The sequence below is a fragment of the Apium graveolens genome, chromosome 5 (genome assembly GCF_009905375.1).
Source record: "Apium graveolens cultivar Ventura chromosome 5, ASM990537v1, whole genome shotgun sequence".
Lineage (NCBI taxonomy): Eukaryota > Viridiplantae > Streptophyta > Magnoliopsida > Apiales > Apiaceae > Apium > Apium graveolens.
In genome coordinates this window covers 111,596,512-111,603,452 of record NC_133651.1, presented here as the reverse complement: position 1 = coordinate 111,603,452, position 6,941 = coordinate 111,596,512, and the positions used below count along the sequence as shown (strand labels likewise).

The window sequence follows — 6,941 nt, the reverse complement described above, 5'->3', positions numbered from 1 at the left end:
TGCTCCGTCGCATGCGCACCTGCACAAAGCTCATAAACACTAGTTATCTGATGAACACCATAGTTAGCCAGAGAATCCACTTTCATAGTTAACGCCTTTAGCTGAGAAGCTATAGCTGTATTCACCTCCAGAATTCCTTCTACCTTGCCTTGTGGTAGTCTCTGAGTTGGATTTTGATATTCATTAGCGGCCATCATCTCAATTAGCTCAAAAGATTCCTCATAGCTCTTAGCCCATAAAGCTCCACCTGATGCTGCATCGAGCATAGGTCTTGACTGTGTTCCTAAACCAGTATAAAAGCAATTTATCACCATCTAGTCAGGCATTCCATGATGAGGACACTTCCTAAGCATCTCCTTGTAGCGCTCCCAAACTTCATATAAAGATTCTCCCGATTGCTGCACAAATTAAGTAAGAGCATTCCTGATTGCAGCTGTCTTTGCCATAAGGAATAATTTAGTAAGAAATTTCTGAGCAAGATCCTCCCATGTTGCAATAGAAACTGGTGGTAGAGAGTGCAACCAGCTCTTCGCTTTATCGCTCAAATAAAATGGGAAAAGTCTCAGTTTCACAGCATCTTTAGAAACATTGTTGAACTTGAAGGTGTCGCATATCTCGATGAAATCCCTAATGTGCATATTGGGATCTTCCATTGGAGAACCCCCAAACTGGACTGAATTCTATACCATTTGAATCGTGCTAGGCTTGATTTCAAAGGTATTAGCTGCAATGGATGGTCTGACAATGCTAGACTGAATGTCATTGATTTTTGGTTGAGAATAATCCTTCAATGCCTTCGTTTCTGCTGCTGGTTCACCCATTACAATAAAAACTTCTTCAACTTTTTTAACTTCTTCAAAAACTTTTTTTTCCTCTTCTTCAACTTTTTCTAGTGTTTTCTTCCGAGATTGAGAACGTGTTCGCATACACGCTCTCTAGGGTACCTGAAACATACAAACAAAGTAAACCTTATAAAAAAATAATCTGAGTCAGTGAACTTTAACGACCACTGATGACAAGCACATAAACTAAATTTAACACCGATCCTCGACAGCGGCGCCAAAAACTTGTTCGCACAAAAACACGCAAGGGTACGCGATCACAAGTTGTATAAGATTAAGTTAAGTTCGTTCTCACAGAGACTGGTTTAAACAGAATATGTACTTATGCAACAATGTATGGTTATTTTTCACTGCAAAGACAAGTATCAATTTTGAGTTGATTAACTAATTAAAGTAATTATACTAGCATGCATTAACTAAGAGAATAAAACTGATTTACTTATATGAGATAAAACATGGGATTCTAACTTCATTAAATACTTCATTGAGAGTTTATGCCTTTAATCCTAGCATGTGATGATGATGACAACTAATGAGATAAAGTATACGTTATCTTTCGATATACGTATACCCTACTACTAAACATCCACAAATAAGATAAAAGTTAAGCAGACACCAATTATGCTTAGACCCTATATGTCTATAAAATTTAAAAACATAATAGTTTAATGAGCAAGTTATCTATTGAGATTACATAGAGCAGTGTAAGATGGTTAAAATTACACTACGAATCATTCATGATAACATACATAAATCTATGCTAGTATGGCAAGTTCTAAACCTTTATATCCACTTCTGTTCCAATAAAGATTAACAAATGACTTAGATGTTAGCTACGCATCTAAGAAGAATAAGTACAACCATACTAGGAAATCATAAATCACCATACACTAACGATTTAAAAAAATCAACTATTCAAATCCATAAATAAATCCGCTAGAACCCCGTGATAACAATTAATTCATGATTGAACACATCGTCACCATGGGTTCCAATGAAAACATGATAATAAATAAGTTCAGAATACTACGAGATAATATAAAAGTACTAGGGTTTAGAACAAATAAAGAACAAGCATCCAAAAGTATCGCCTAAATCGAAGAATACAAAAGTGAAAACTAAATCTTCTTCTCCTTAGCCATCTTGTGTGCTTTAGGTCTTCTCTATGTTCGCCCTGCCTTCCTTCTTCTTAAAAACGTCTTTATATATATACATATATAGCCCTGGGTGATCTGGACACTCGCAATAAGCAAATTATAATCAAACCAGGATTCTGCAGAATCTGGCTGGTGCGGGCGTGCTTGATATGGGCGCGGGCGCGCTCTGTGTCTGACAATTAGGGCGCGGGCGCGCTCCTTTGGGCGCGGGCGCGCCTGCTCTCTGTAAAATTTATGCGGCTTTGTTCTTTTTACGCTCCATCCTCCGTACAAACTTCCACGACTCCTTCCCTGATCTCTTATCAACATATAATCATTTAAAAGCTCATTTCCACCTCTGACTAGTGTCCTGCAACAATCAACACAAAACACATCAAAAACTCCAAATACTTGAGTCCAAAACACCAACTTAAGCCGATATGAAGCGTTCCAAGTAGATATAAAATCCACTTATCATCATAATACATATTTTCTTGTTTGTGTCGTGTAATTTGTATTTACTAAATGAATACAAGTAGGGTCGTGTAAAAGGAAAAGATTGAAGTTAATCTATCAAATATTGTCAATATGTTTATAAGAAGAAACTAAAAATTAACATATATGTATATTGTAGAGTCGAGTAAATTTTTTGAGTTTTGGTCAAATAAATCTGGAGTAATGAGATATTTTATTACTAAAGTCATTTCTAATTTACAATTAGCTTTCTTAATTTAAAAGGATTAGTAATGCATAATTAAAGTGGTCAACACCTGCAATCGTAATATTCAACAAAGTAGAATTTATACTAAAATTAATATAAGTTTATTTTTTAAGAAAATTTTTATCTTTTTAATTCAACGTTTATGTTGATTTAATATCATTACTAATCTCTTAATTCATTAACTAAAGTTAATCTCGATCGTGTACTTAGCTTTTAATTCTCTCTATTATACAAAATTAATTTTATAAGATGTCAAACAATTGTCAATTTATAAATTAAAATTGACATAATCTATTTAGTTTTTAACACATTGAAAAAAATATATAATTTAATTGATCATTCTTATTTTCAGAACATAAAAAACTTTTGTTATTTCTTCTAGTATATGTATCAATAACTCTGAAATACACCATTAAAATTGAATCTTTTAATATTGGTAAAAATAAAGTCAAATGTGTGTGTATGTATGTAAATTATTATTTATTATATGTTATATATCTTGGTTATGTATATATATATATATATATATATATCTAATTGTTACTCAGTAAATTACTCAAATAAAATGTATTTATGAGCCTGCAAAGGTTGGCTCAGTTGGTTAAAGAGGGGATAACTATCTTGGTCACATGTTCGAATCCCACGGGAGGAGAATTTATGATTATGCCTCCTGAGTCAGAGCCTGTCGCTTAAATGCGGTTTACCTCGGTTCACGTGGTTTGCAGGCTATTGCGTGAACCCGTAGGGATTACCCAGTGCACACCCGAAGGGTAGCGGCTGCGGGTTACCTACAACAAAAAAATATATTTATGATTATTCAAAAATTATAATTATCTAATACATAAATTACAATTATTTATATATCATAATCGTAGTAGCACTGACAATCAAACAATATATATTTTTACTCAACAGAGCACCAGTCATGGATGTGACATAAAAATAATTCATATATCGTAAAGACTAACTACTGATATTTCGAAGTTTTTTTCCAAGAATCTGAAGATAAATTTGTACGTATATCATCATTCAAATCATTTTGAAGTTACTTTCATTTATATTCTAATATTTCTTTTTATAGAAACCTGATAACATTGTATATTATTTTTCTAAAATTAAATATTTTCAATTTGATGATTTTTTTAATATTAGTTGAACTTGTTAATCCTTTCAAATATTGACTAATATTACTTTTTTTATTTAGATAGCATAACATGGATTGAATCAAATAGTACAATACATTATAGTTTTAACCTTTTTTCAAATAATTCAAAATAGTTGTACAATATTTTCCAACACTAAATATTTTTTTTGTAAATTATTATTGCTAATTTTAAATATTTTTTTTTTCAAAATATTGAATTCTATAATTTTTCAAGTTTCTTATATATATATGAGTTAAGTTCTATTGAGTCCATTTTTAATTTAGTACGGGAGTCCATATATGTTCTATAAGTAAAATAGTATAATTTTTTTTGTAAAACGTATTATAATGTGAATCATGTTCTATAAATATCACTATTTTAATAAATATCTTGCAAATCTCATACATTTGACAAGCTGAACATTGCAGAACATATGATTTTATAGAACATGATCAGTTTGAAGTACATACATATTCACGTTGTAGAACACGTAAATATTCAACTTACCGAACATTAATGATATAACACCATAACACACGTTTATATCATGTAGTTTATTATTTTAGTTTTTAAATTATTAGAAATATAAAACCTAAACCATTAAATTGGATTGTAATATAAAGTTAGGATTTTGGACTCCATAACTCCACAAAATAAATAAGGACTTTATATATATGACTACTTATAATTACCATATCAAATTGAATAATATAAAATTTAGGATTTGTCTCACAAATATTTGAATATAAATATATTTTTAATTAAATAATGCAATAAATAAACTATTTTTTTTTATGAAGAAGCATCAAATGTCTTACCATTTTTCAAATAACATGTTAATGAAAATTATTAATTTTACTTTATAGTTTTAGTTTATTTTTTTCTAAAGAGAATGAAAAAATAGGACTTTAGGAGCACCTCTTTATAAATTCACCATCATTGAATAATATTTTAAACCTAATTTTTTTAAAGTTAAACATTAATAAATAAATCGATTTAGTATATTTTCATAATTTTAACGGAGCTTGTGACATCTCATGTCAAATTTTGAATATATTTAAATATTGGGTCAAGTTCCAGATGTAATAATGTAAAACCAGTTAGTCACTAATTTTGATACATAATATCAATTGACTTTCGTATAAAGATATCAAAAATATTAATTTTTATTAATATAAGATATTATAAAATTTATCCTTATTGGAAAGATATTCTCGTCGAGCTCGTAATTTAAATTTATTAAACCTAGATAGTGATGATGTATTTTCGGCGGGGTCATGTAGTCAAATTTCGAGTATTTTTTCAAAATGGATAAAATTCTGATTTTGAAACTAGCAATTTTGATACATATTATCAATTGACCTGCTTATATAAAAACCTCAAAGATATTAATTTTTACCAACATAAGATATCACAAAACTTTTCTTTATTGGTAAGATTTTCTAGTCAAACTCGTAATTTAAATTAAACCTAGATAGTGACGTTGTATTTACAGGCAGGTAATTTAGTCAAATTTCGAGTATTTTTAAAAAAATGGGTTAAGTTCCAATTTTGAATTTGAAATAAATCGAAATACGCTAATTATAACTTATGTAAATATATAGTACACATATATATTATTTATATAAGTGTATCTCTTTTTAACATATAAAAAAATTAATTATATGTACAATTAATTTTTTATTTAAAAATAAATATTAAATATGTATGAGACATACTTTTCAAATTAAAAATTGTTTAATAAATAAGTGAATGATCCGTTTATGTATTATGCTTAACTTTATATATTCGATTCAATTGTTCAAAATTAACTCTACAATTATCTTAGTAATCATGTTTAAAGTTAAATAAATTGTCGCTATTTACGACACTCACATATTATGTGTATAATAAAAAACTTAAGTAACAGTATGGTGTACTATCAAAATGATGTGCTTGTGAATGTAAAGACTCGGGTTCAATTTCTCTTAACAACCTCTTTCCCTATATTCTCTTATTATATATAGAAGCGATATTTATATTAGTCTATAAAAAGTCTAATATATTTGTAAATGTAGTTTTAAATTTCTATTTTATTTCTATTTCACATTAATTATTTTAATGTTTAAATAAAAATTTGAAAATTCAATATGAATGAATTTTTTTCTCACTAAAATAATGCAAAATTTATATTAAATCAATAATGAATCGAAGATGGTCATTATCATCGTCATTTATATCTTTAATTTGATTACCTAATTTACTTATTCATCTTGTTCTATAGCATCAGTGCTAAAATAGGTGTTATTGAAGCAAAATAATCAATTTTAATGGAATACTAAAGTTAAATACTAAATACTAAATACTAAAATGGTTATCTTTATAATCTTATTTTGGGTGTTATATTACATGTGATCATAAAATTTATTTTAGCGCCAAATCATAGTATTACTGTTTATACTCTTAGCAAATTTATGTAGAATTTTTGATTCAAATTGAATACATTTTATGATATTTTTTCCTTATAATCTGCTAAATTTGACCAAAAAGTATATAACTCATATAATTTAAAATTAAAATTTTTGAGGTTTTTTGTAAATTAAGAATTGCATTAAGAACGGTTGGGTAATTTAATAAATATCGGAGGATTAGATAAGAACAAATTTTATCCACAAATAAGCCTAATCCGCTAAATATTTTGATCTTTATAAAAATTAAAATAGATTTTTACTATTTATATTAATAGAAAAAATATTTCATAATTCATTAAACATGGATCTCGTAATTAAAATAACTAACCCAAAAATAATAATTTATTGGTAATAATTTAAAAATATATTATTTTAAAATAAATATAAAAATTATACCAAAATTCATTAAAAATTACGAGTATCCAAAAAATCAAAAATATTGATTATTTGAAATATTTTATAATATATAAAAATCAAAATAAGAGTTTATGGGTTTTAATGTCCCAGCGAGATCCCGATCTGACAAATATTTGAAAACAGAAACATTTTTTATTTAAAAAATAAATATCAAAAATAATTATAAAATATATCAACTCAAGCAATATAAGACATATCCCAAAACACATTGCACATGGGAACAATTCTTG

At 27.8% G+C, this 6,941-nt stretch overlaps 1 non-coding gene across 1 annotated transcript; it reads left to right on the top strand.

The window, feature by feature from the left end:
• Nucleotides 1-324: 324 nt before the first annotated feature.
• On the top strand, nt 325-431 carry LOC141663204 (small nucleolar RNA R71). Its single transcript, XR_012551285.1, has one exon. It is a non-coding gene; the product is annotated as a small nucleolar RNA R71 (small nucleolar RNA).
• The last annotated feature ends 6,510 nt before the right edge of the window (nt 432-6,941 follow it).